Source organism: Macrobrachium nipponense, chromosome 43 (assembly GCF_015104395.2).
Source record: "Macrobrachium nipponense isolate FS-2020 chromosome 43, ASM1510439v2, whole genome shotgun sequence".
Taxonomy (NCBI): domain Eukaryota; kingdom Metazoa; phylum Arthropoda; class Malacostraca; order Decapoda; family Palaemonidae; genus Macrobrachium; species Macrobrachium nipponense.
In genome coordinates, this window is record NC_061104.1 from 24978742 (window position 1) to 24991425 (window position 12684).

General features: G+C 42.3%; 1 protein-coding gene across 2 annotated transcripts in view; it reads left to right on the forward strand.

Annotated features, from left to right (window-relative positions):
- Positions 1–12684, forward strand: part of LOC135213589 (beta-secretase 1-like) — a 178748-nt gene that overhangs the window by 64199 nt on the left and 101865 nt on the right. The gene's annotated exons all lie outside the window — the stretch shown is intronic.

The following is a 12684-nucleotide window of genomic DNA, read 5'->3' on the forward strand; positions in this document are numbered from 1 at the left end:
AGTTAAAGAAGGAACCAATGGCTGTTCAACTAATTTAGGGCCAGTAAATTGTTCAAAGCCTTCGAAATCTGAGACAGTGGAGGAAAGGTATATCATCCTCCAGTCATTCTAGTATTGTAGGAATGCATCTCTTGCTATTGCTTGAGTGTCCAGATTCATAGACACACCCACTGGAAGTTGATGGTTCTCGCATGCGGCAAACAGGTACACTTCCATATGAGGAAGTATGTTAACAATTAATGACTTGAGGGGGGCTGAACATGAGCCCAACCTATTGATACATGACATTGCTGTCATATTGTTTGGGACCCAGGAAGCTGATATGACATTCCCTTAGAACAGGTGACCATCTTTCCACTACCAGACAGTCCTCCCAATGGCCTTCCCAACCTGTCAAGGAGATATCTGTAGGTATTATCACTCATGCTGACAGTGGAGTTGGGTCAACTGTTGGCTAGAGACTCCTTCCAGGTCCACTGACGGAATATCTTTCCAATCTCAGATGAAGGCGATCGCAAATCCTTTTCCTTGCATGTGAGAGCCAAACTCTGTGGATTAGATCAACCACAAATGCAAACTGTAACAGGCCCAGACTTCATTTCAACTGTTGTCTGGAAAAGCTGGCCTGTGTGAGGAATCTTCTGAAAGATTTGAGTATCTGGTCGTAAGGCAGGACTTGTTCCCATTTATTAGGAAACCTTTTTTCTAAGGTCTGTTAATTACCACTCTCAAGTTTTGTCAGCACACTTCTCTGGTGGCTTCCCAAAGTAGCTGATCATCTAGGTAGGCCACCAGTTAAATTTCTTCTTCCCTGAGCTCCCATGAAATAAGTACAGTGTAAAGAGAAGTTTACACACACACACAGTGTGGTTGTTTAAACTTGACAGATCGAGAATCACCCTTTATTCAGAGGAATCCTTTTTTGGGACAATGAAAAGTAGTGGTAAACCCTATTGGGCTCCACCTCTTCCCTTGCCTTTAATATGCAGATCAGTTGATTTTCTTTTCCCCAGGTAGAAGCATCTTTGTGCACTTCAAAAGAGGTCCTCCTGCTAAAGTTGTCCTTTCTTCTGTTGTTGGTAGTGTTTAGTAGTGATTGATTGTACAGGCAGCCCCATGTTACTGGCATGGTTCCATTCCCGGGGGCTTGACAATAACCAATAATTGTCGATAGCCAAAATTCAAAAGTCTATGGGTGCCACAATCCACCTTACAGTCCTCTAGACTGGCTAACGCCTTAGTTTCACGGCCAGATATTTTTCCCTAATATGTAATAATTCTTTGATAAAACTGTGGAATTTCATTTCCCTAATCCTTTACCATGGTCTTTATGGTAGTCTAGAAATTTTTGATGTTAGATTCAATGAACTTAAAGGTAAGCCTTGGCCTAGAGAGAGAGAGAGAGAGAAAAAAAAGTTACCATTTTCAGAAAGCTTAATGTCACTTTTCATCTTCATTGGTGTTGTCTTTCTCATTTTAGTGGCACTTCATAACCCCCTTTCCTCCATCTTTTTAGTTATCATATCTTCTAGTTGAAAAATAAGTTAAAAAAGTAAAAGAGAATGATAGAAGTATTGTTAGTTATGTTACAATTGTTGCTTAAATGCCACAGCCATAAACAACTGAACAAAAACAGTTGTTTTGCAATGAACAGCTGAACCAAATCAGATAAGATCACTATTTTGCTTGCATTTCAGCCATCATACAATTGTAAAAACTTATCACAAAAACAGTTGTTTTGCTATGAACAACTGAACTGTGAGGATAACAACACTGTTTTGCTTCCATTTCAGCCATCATACAATTGTAAAAAAATTACCATCGTAATGTTTTAAATAACGATAATTAAGTAGAATAGGATTGATATATTTTTACATTATACCTTTATTTGCTATGGAGAAAAAGTATGAAGCTGGCATGCGGTTGAGTGTGATCGCTAAGGAATATGGCCGAAATCCGTTGACGATAGGCACCATCCTTAAGCAGAAGGAAGCCATCAAAGCAGCTACACCTTCCAAGGGTGTGACTATTTTGTCCAACAAGAGGAGCCACGTGCATGATGAGATGGAGAGGCTGCATCTTGTATGGATTAAGGACAAAGAAATCGCTGGTGATACGATAACCGAGATGGCAATCTGCCAGAAGGCCAGCGCTATTTTTGCTGATCTGAGTGCCCAGGCCGAAGACAACGCAGGAGAAGGGACATCAAAGCCAACCCCAGACTTCAAGGCTTCTCGGGGTTGGTTTGATAAGTTTCACAAACGGACTGGCATCCATTCGGTGGTGTGGCATGGGGAGGCTGCCAGCTTGGACACGAAAGCGGCCGAAGTCTTTGTTAAGACGTTCGATGAGATGACAATCAAGGAAGGCCACAGTTCTCAGCAAGTCTTCAACTGTGACGAGACTGGCCTTTTTTGGAAAAAAGTGCCCGGTCTGACGTACATCGCAGAGGAAGAGAAGAAACTACCCGGGCATAAGCCTATGAAAGACAGGCTTACGCTTGCACTTTGTTCCAACACCAGTAGGGATTGTAAGGTGAAGCCCCTGCTTGTGTATCATTCCAAGACTCCTGGAGCCTTCAGGGCCCACAGAGTGATAAAGGAGAAGCTTCCGGTGATGTGGAGGGCTAACGCAAAAGCCTGGGTAACGAGACTTTTGTTCACTGAGTGGGTAAATCTGTGTTTCGGCCCGACAGTGAAGAAATTCTTGGAAGAGAAGCGCCTCCCTCTGAAATGTCTGCTGTTGTTGGACAATGCCCCTGCTCACCCTCCTGGCCTCGAGGAAGATATCCTAGCGGAGTATTCTTTCATCAAGGTTCTTTATCTTCCGCCTAACCACCCCTCTCCTCCAGCCCATGGACCAGCAAGTGATATCGAACTTCAAGAAGCTGTATACAAAACATCTTTTCAAGAGATGTTTCGACATCACCGATACTACAAACCTCACCTTGCATGAATTTGGAAAGGAGCATTTCGATATCGTCATATGTATCCGACTCATCAGTCAAGCTTGGCAGGAGGTTTCGAGGCGAACTTTGAATTCTTCGTGGAAAAAACTCTAGCCTGATGCCGTATCCGCCTGAGACTTCGAGGGATTCAACATGGGCGAAGCTGATGCAGATTCAGAAACAGTTGACCATCCTGAAACTGTTTCGCAACCAGATCTTGATGAGATCATTGTACTTGGCAAGTCCATGGGGCTGGTCGTTGACGAGGATGACATCAATGACCTTTCGAGGAGCGCCAAGAGGAGCTTACGACAGACGACCTGAAAGAGTTGGAGGCCATGCAACATAACGTCGTTCAAGAAGAGTTCTCTAGCAGCAGCGAGGAGGATGAGGAGGACCCTATGACAACAGCAAAAATTAAGGATGTTCTAGCTGCTTTTCATAAAGTGCAGACATTTGTAGAAAAGAGACACCCCGAAAAGGCTTACACAGGTCGTGTGTTTGCGCAGTTCGATGACGTTTGCCTGAGTCGTTTCTGGAACATTTTGAAAAGCAGGCAGAAGCAATCTTCCTTGGATATTTATTTTTTAAAGAGGCCTTTAGTAGTAAGCAAACAGGAAGGTCCAAGTGATACGAAAAAACAGAAAATTGGAAGTGGTGAAGAAATTGAAATTTTTAAAAAACGTTAAATAAAAAAGTAAAAAAAATAATTTTAATGTATGACACTTACCTGGCAGATATATATAGCTATATTCTCTGTTCCACCTGGCAGAAATTTCAAATCTCGCGGCAAACGCTAGTAACCTATTAGTAGTTAGGTTCAGGAACCGTTCCCACTTGGGCCAGATTTTTTCTGCCAGCCGAACCGGCAACATTGTTAGTGGTTCCCTGCTAGGATTTTCTTCTCGTTGCTGACTTTTCATGGAATTTTTGGTATTGTACTTGGAAACGTTAGCTTGGCATTCGCTTTGGATTGTTCTTGGAAGATGTCTGACACTGGTAGTATGTTTAGAGTTTGTGTGAAAGAGGGGTGTAAGGTAAGGTTGCCGAAGGCTTCGGTCGACCCTCATACCATTTGCAAGAAGTGTAGAGAGAATGTGTGTACTTGGGAGAGTAGGTGTGTTGAATGTGAGAATTTGTCAGAGAAGGAGTGGAAGATATTTATGAAATATGTTGAAAGGCTTGAGAAAGATCGTGTAAGGAGATCTGTTTCTCGTAGTGAGAGGTCGAATACTTCTGGTAAAAGGAGTGAATGTGTTTCCTCTCCAGCTCCTTCTAACGTAGAGTTGGTAGTTCCTTCTCCCCAGGTATCTCCTGCGCCCGCTGCTGTATCGGAGGGGACGAACGATACACAGATTGTTAAGGTGTTCGCTGCCCTTGCGTCCATGGGAGACCAAATACAGCGCCTTACGGATAAAGTGAGTGCTTTTGATGTCAGTGAAAGTGTAGTGGAGGGGGCGTCTGATGGCATGTCGACAGTCGAAGGGAGGCGAGAGAGGTTTTACCACGGTCAGGCGTCCTTTTGGACAGTCCTGTAGTAAGATCCCAGGCTGTTGCAGTTCGCCGTAGAAAAGGCGTAACTGGGAAGTGTGCGTCCTCTGATGGTTCGACATCAGAGCGCGAACATCGGTACTCGGTAGTGTCTCGCCCCCTCAAGAGGACGTTAAGGACATCGACTACTCAAGATAGACGTGCTCAAGATCGTGAAGCTAGGAGCAGCCCGGAGGTGTTGTCTTCCTCGGACGAGGACATGGTTCCGACCAAGAGGAAGAAAATTGTGCGATCGAAAGAAGACTCGGTACGGCCCGTACGTTCCTGGATTTCGTCAAGAGACTCCCCCCAGTCCTCTTGCTTTTCCTCTCCTCTTCTCTCTCCTTCGGGTAGAGTACAAGATCGCTCTCCTTTGCGTCCTAGTCCTTCTCGTCTTCCTCCTCCTCCTACGGCTGTTCGTCAGGAAGATAGTACGAAGGATTTCTTAAGAGAAATGCAGTCTAAGCTTGCAGTTCTCGTCGATTCATGGGATGCTCCCTTGCAAGGACCTGCAAGGCGTAAGGACGATTTCCTTCCCGTTAAGTCTTCCAAGAAGACGGAAGACAAGTGTTTGCGTGTCGAGGATTTAGGACGCACGGGCTCTACGAAGACAGGCGATCGCGTAGTGTTCCAGGACGCAGGAAGAAGAAGATTGTTTCGGAAGAAACAGGACGCAAACGTCAGGACGCGGACTGGTGGACGCAGGACGCAGGCGGCAGGAAGCAGACGTGTCTACGATGGACGCAGGACGCAAGCGGCAGCACATCGATTCTTCTGTGGTTGTAGAACGCAGACGGCAGGACGCAGGCGGCAGGACGTTAATCCATCAGCAAAGCGTCACAACGATAGTGATCTGCAAGACATTTCTTCAGCAGAAGAAGAAGTGGACTTTGTTGAAGAGAAGAATGTCGAACCGTCTTCGGATTACAAGATCCTTACTTCACGTCTGCTGTCTATTTTCGAAGGGGAATTTCAGCCTACGGCGCCTTTATCTCCCCTGTCTCAGTTTTCTAAGACTAAGACTCCTAAGAAGTCCTCTTTCTCTGTCGATTTCGGCCAAGAAGGCGCTACAATGAGTGAATAACTGGCTGAAGGACAAGAAAGAAGTGGGGAAATCCTCTTTCGCTTTTCCCCCAGCCAAGTTAGCATCTAAGTCGGGTATGGTACGCTACTGGAGAAAGTCTTGGCCTGGGAGTACCTGCCTCCTCCCAGGGGGACTTTCTCCAGTATAGTGGAACCAGTTCGCACAGACAGGCGTTGCAATCTGCCAAGGTCTGGTGGACTTCGTCCGAGTTTGACCATCTTTTTAAGGAATTTTTTAGGACTTTCGAAGTCTTCAATTTTCTAGATTGGTCATTGGGAGCGTTGGCGAATTCCTTAGAAGACGAAAATGAACAAGATATGGAAGTGGCTAGAGCATTATGTCCTGCATGGACAAGGTTCTCAGAGATGGAGCAAATGAACTGGCTTCATTATTCGCAGCAGGAGTTTTGAAGAAGAGGTCGCTTTGTGCTCATTCGCTTCTAAAGGCGTTTGCCAAGTTGATGTTCTCTCCCCTTTCAAACCAACTGTTTCCGTCAGAGGTTATTAAGGATATTGCTCTGGAGCTTTCTCAAGAAGGCCACTCAAGATTTGCTCTCTTCATCGGTAAGGAAGTTTTTACCATCCAAGTTGGTGAAGAAAACTCAAAAGAATTTAGCCCTCAAACAAGGCCTTCTCAACAGCCCTTTCGAGGCAGAACTTTTGCACGACCCGCCTTTAGAGGCAAGAGAGTACCAGCGAAAAGAGGAGCCAAAACCACCTCTAAACAATGAGAACTCAGTCCTCCAGACAGCAGTAGGAGCCAGACTTCAAGAATTTTGGGAAGTTTGGCAGAAACATGAAGGCAGATCCCTGGGCCGTCAACGTAGCTCGGGAAGGGTACAAATTCCCTTCTTAAAGAAACCTCCTCTCACAACATCTCCGAGAGCCCTGGGGGTGGGGGCAAATTACAACGATTTAGTGAAGAAAAAGGCTCTGTGGGAGCAAGTCTCTTCCATGCTAGAGAAAGGAGCCATAGAACCTGTTTCTGGATCATGAATCTCCGGGATTTTACAACCGGCTATTCCTGGTTGCGAAGTCCTCGGAAGGATGGAGACCAGCGACTGCTGGACGTAGTCAACTGAATGTTTTCGTGGAAAAGACCAAATTCACTATGGAGACAAACGATTCAGTACTGGCAGCGGTACGTCCAGGGGACTGGATGGTTACCCTGGACTTACAAGACGCATACTTCCATATTCCGATTCATCCAGGAAGCAGGAAGTATCTAAGGTTCGTGATTCAGAACAGGGTCTTTCAATTCAAGGCCTTGTGCTTCGGCCTTTGCACAGCCCCCCAAGTGTTCACGAGGATGATGTCCAATGTAGCAAGATGGCTGCATCTAAGAGGGAATCAGAGTGTCATTTTATTTGGACGACTGGTTGATAAGGTCCCAATCGAGAAGTCAATGTCTGGAGGACCTGAAACAAACGTTGGACTTACAAAGACCTAGGTCTTGTAGTAAACCTGGGAAAGTCGCAGTTGAATCCCAAGTAACAGATAGTTTATTTGGGGATTCAGATATCGTCAGCGACTTTTCGGGTCCGTTTTTCCCCTCCCCCGAAAGGCAAGCCCTATGCATTCGGAAGGTGCAGGACTTCCTAGAGAAAAACCGATGCTCAGCAAGAGAGTGGATGAGTCTACTGGGCACACACTCTTCGCTAGAGAGGTTCATTTCTCTAGGAAGACTGCACATGAGACCTCTACAGTTTTTCCTGAAAGATTCATGGCCAAGAAAATTGCAACCGGATTCCTTCCAGTTTCTAATTAATTCCTGCCAAAGTGAAGGAGGAATTAAGTTGGTGGCTAACCCCAGACAGGTTAGCAGAAGGGATGTCGCTTCAACAGAAGAGCCCAGACCTCATCTTGTTTTCGACGCGTCGGACGCACGGTTTGGGAGCGACATTAGGGCCCTCAAGAGGTGTCTTGGGTTCTTTGGTTAACGAGGGGAACAGAAACAAGTTGGCACATCAAACAGGAAGGAAACTGATGGTGATTTTCTTGGCCTTGAAGCACTTCAGAGAGTTGATTCGAGACAAGACAGTGCAAATCAACTCGGACAACACCACGGCTCTGGCATACATCTGCAAAACAAGGAGGACTCATTCTTTTCCCCTCTACTGCTGGCAAAGGAAGTTCTACTTTGGGCGAAGAGGAAAACGTCGTTCTGCTCATCAGGTTCATTCCAGGGGGAGGGGGAGAAGAAATGTGGGAGCGGACCTGTTGAGCAGAAGAGGACAACTACGACAGAGTGGACGTTGCACCTGGAGGTATGTCAGAGCCTGTGGAAGTTGTGGGGCCATCCGGTAGTAGATCTTTTTGCGACAGCCAGAACAAAAAGATTACCAACTTATTGCTCTCCGGTTCCAGATCAGGAAGCAGTGGCGGTCACGCCTTCCTGATGGACTGGACAAACCTAGACGTTTACGACTTTTCCTCCATTCAAACTGTATGGGGGAAAGTTATGAAGAAATTCAGGGAGAGCCAAGAACGAGGATGACCTTAATAGCTCCGTTTTGGCCGGCCCAAAGTTGGTTCACAGAGGTACTGGAATGGACAATAGAGACACCAAGAACTCTTCCTCTAAGAGTAGATTTACTCAGACAACCCCACTTCGACAGATTTCACAAGATACCCTCGCTCTGGGTCTGACTGCGTTCAGACTATCGAAAGTCTTGTCAGAGCGAGGGGATATTCTTTAGAGGTGGCCAGTGCAGTGGCTAGAGCCAGAAGAACCTCCACAATCGCAGTATATCAGTCGAAGTGGGAAAATTTCCGTAAGTGGTGTAGGAAGAGGAAAGTGTCTTCATCCAGTACCTCTGTGACCCAAATCGCAGACTTCCTTCTATACTTAAGGAAGGATTTAGGATTGTCAGTGTCTACAATCAAAGGCTATAAGAGTATGTTGACCTCAGTGTTTAGACAGAGATATTGATATCTCTAATAATTTGGACCTTAGAGATCTGATTAGGTCATTTGGTACTAAGAAACAGCCACAATGCAGGCCTCCTGCTTGGAACCTCGATGTTGTCTTGAGGCATCTAACCTCTAGTAAATTCGAGCCCTTAGAGAAAGCCTCTCTGAGAGATGTTGCTAAGAAGACTATCTTTTTAATCGCTCTGGCAACGGCTTAAAAGAGCTTGTGAGCTTCAGGCCATTTCAAAGAAAGTGGGATTGGGAAGACATGGTATGCGTGTGTTTATATTTTCCAGGAAGGTTTTTTGGCCAAGAATGAGAACCCTGCGAATCCTTGGCCAAGATCCTTTGATGTCTTGGGTTTATCTGAGTTAGTGGGACATGAGCAAGAAAGAGTTCTCTGCCCAGTGAGAGCATTAAGGTTTTACATTAAAAAAACAAGAGAGATCAGAGGGAATTCTGATGCTCTTTGGTGCTCAGTCAAAGACCCCAGTAGATCCATGACAAAGAACGCTCTAGCTTTCTTTATGAGAGAGTTAATTAGAGAAGCTCACATGTTGTGTCAAGAACAGAGCTTCGGTATCTTGAAAGTGAAGGCTCATGAAGTCAGGGCAGTTGCGACTTCATTGGCGTTTAAAAAGAATTTAGCCCTCAAGGAAATTATTGAATCGACCTTTTGGAGAATGAATTCAATATTTGCGTCTCATTATCTGAGGGATATTCAGACAACCTTTGATAATTGTCAGACGCTAGGTCCATACATGTCCTCGGGTACAGTATTGGGCAAAGGAGTTACCACCCCATAACCTTCTTTTAAGCTAGTATTTTATCAGGTGATGGTGTTGTGTTTATTGGTAGTCTGAGAAAAGTGTGTTTACTTTTATCAGTCTGGTTTGGATTATATTGGTGTGGTGTGTGTGTGTAGTTCAGGTACTGATCTATTACTAAGCTTGAATGCCGTGGCATAAGAGGGCTGTAGGGTTCTGTCAACACATTGGTCACGCCCAGTTGTCAGTTCCAGTCTTAGCTTCTTCAACATACAGGACACTTCCTTGTTGAGAGCTCCTAAGGTTTAAGCAGACTGAGAGCCAGGACCTATTAAGTCAGCTACCTTAGCAGGTAAGGAACCTAGAGTAATTTTAATAATATTTTAATAATATTTTATACTCTAATAATGTTGCTGTCTTTGACCCACCTCCAAATGTGTCAATCAGCTATATATACCTGCCAGGTAAGTGTCATACATTAAAATGAAGTTTTTATGTTAAAACGAAGTTTAATTATACTTACCTGGCAGGTATACCTATATAATTTAATGCCCACCCTCCTCCCCTCAGGAGACAGGGTTCAGAGAAAAATCTGGCCCAAGTGGGAACGGTTCCTGGCGCTAGCGCCACGGTAACGGGGTGGTGGTATCCTGAACTACTAATAGGTTACTAGCGTTTGCCGCGAGATTTGAAATTTCTGCCAGGTGGAACAGAGAATATAGCTATATATATACCTGCCAGGTAAGTATACATTAAACTTCGTTTTAACATAAAAACTTCATTTTTTTAATCAGAAAAAGGCAAAAAAAAAAAAAATTTAATTTTAAGTTTTTCATAAAGTTAAGTGTTAATGTTTTCTGCCATTTGTTAATGTGTTTCGTAAAGTTTAGTGTTAATGTTTTCTACCATTTTTTAATGTATTTTGTAAAGTTAAGTGTTCATGTTTTCTGCCATTTGTCCTCCTGTGTCGCTACTTTTAGACATCGCCTCACTCGAAAGGTAAGGTTCGATATTTTACTACATATGTACGTACATGTACGTACAGTATTTCTTGTACCCTGTACACTAATTCACTTTATTTACAGGTCAGTCACAGTTAGGTTAGGTATTGAATGGTCAAAATTGTTATATTTCATTGTTTATTGGTCAATTTAGCTTTATTATAAAATTTACTGTGTTGTTTTTGTAGGGCTTGGAACAAATTAGGCAATTTACATGTAAAACATAGTTCTAGATACAAAAAATCAGGTTACGAAAGCCGCTTCGGAACGGATTGTAATTTCGTAACCTGAGGCACTACAGTGGGGCCTCACTTAGTCACGGATCAGCAATCACGGATTCAGTTAATCACGGGTTTTTCCTTGGACCACTTCTCAGTCTATATATCGCTGGTATGAATCACAGCATCCGGGCTTGTCGGTGGTAGGCTAAGCCTCGTCCGGTTCCGATAACCAACAAATGCATGAACAGATTCACATTATGATATTAACTGACAATAAAGGTAATAAAACCATTCTCACCTTATATATTATTGGCATATCTTCATAATATATAGCCTATTCATGGAATAATTCCACGTCATTGACATCAACTTGTAGTTGAGCTGTCAGCAGAAATGTAAACATTGAGTTACACTTCACAGCACCTTTGTCATTCTTAACCTTTTAGAAATGTCAATAGTAGTAGTGTAATTACAGTAGTAATGACATTTAGGAAAACATAAATTTTCAATTCGAACTTCATTATTGTTTTGGTATAACGTAATCAACTTCTCTGAACACTGCAGTCATACAAACGATAATTGTCATAGATTATCGTATGTTGTTTGCAATCGGCGACGAAGCGTAAACGTAATAAAACCATTTTTACCTTATATATTATTGTCATATATTCATAATAAAACGCAAATCTTATATATTATTGGCATATCTTCATAATAAAAAGCCTCTTCAAGGAATAATTCCTTGGGGAATCCATTTTTCAAAAGACAAAAATACACTTTACATGTTTACAGTATACAATGAACAATGATTACTTTATTTTGATGTGATTACATTAATATTACAGTATGTACTCTAAGCAGTACAGTAACTATTTTTTATCATAAATGTATATTCATTCACGAAAAAAATACATATGACCACCATGACGTCACCGTTCTACAAAGTACCGATGTATTTTTACGTAAGTATCCTCTAAACTCTGTCATAAATCACTTTACTTACTTTTTTTGTGAAGCCCAAATGCTACGTATATTCCAGAAAATTAACGAAATCACGAATTTTATCATAGAGCAAGATTCACTAATTACTGTTTTCTTCTTCTTTTCATGACTAAATGCATTTTTAGGATAAACTCATTTACAAATTTTCAAATACTATGATGTAAATAGCAAAATAAAATCCTCTCTCTCCTCTCTCTCTCTCTCTCTCTCTCTCTCTATCTCATACGCGGTATCGCCAATCTCTCTCTCTCGTCTCTCTCTCTCTCTCTCCCTTCTCTCTCCTCCTCTTCCTCTTCTCGCCTCTCTCTATCACTTACAGAAAAAAACTATAATACTGATCTATTATTATCGTAATAAAAGAACAAGATGGTCCCCGAAAGAATAAAAATATGTTGCCATATTTTTATTCTTTCTGTGATTTACGAAACTGTGCTTCAATACAACTTTTATAGTTGACTCAATGATTATCACATATTATAACAGTATACAAGAGAATATCTTATCAGTATCCATGTTTTATTTCTTATCATCATAAAATATTTAAAATACAAATTTCATTGTTATTCTCGAGCTAAGATAGTCAACAGTACTCTCGTCCCAAGCTGTTCTCTCAAGCTATTCAAGTTACTCTAGTCCTAAGCTGCTCTCTCAAGCTATTCAAGTTACTCTCGTCACAAGCTGCTCTCTCTCTCTCTCTCTCTCTCTCTCTCTCTCTCTCTCTCTCTCTCTCTCTCTCTCTCTCTCTCTCTCTCTCTCTCTCAATGAAATATGAATTACTGTATCATAATAATATCATAAACTATTATGTACAAAGTTAATAATAATAATAATTCCATTAATAAATTAGTTTCTTTTAGGAACTAAATTGTTTTCCAAAATGATTCTTTCGGTAAAAAACGTCCATCAGCTGATTCTAAACGTAAACAAAAGACAAAACTAGATTTTTATTGTTGTATTTTGCTGTTTACACATTAATATTATAGTTGGGTGCTGTAATCATTACAGTAAATCATGTTTTTTTATCATAAATATGTTCATTCACGAAATAGATATACTATGTACTTTTAGTTTGGTGCAGCAGCCAAATCATGAAAATAACAAGGAATTGTTAGGTAATTATACTTTTGTTTGCTGATCTGATGAAGGGGAAATTGAAGATAGGAAAGAATAACTTTGAAACTCTTGAATTTAGTTTAAGGTGATAGTTGAAGAAATATTTG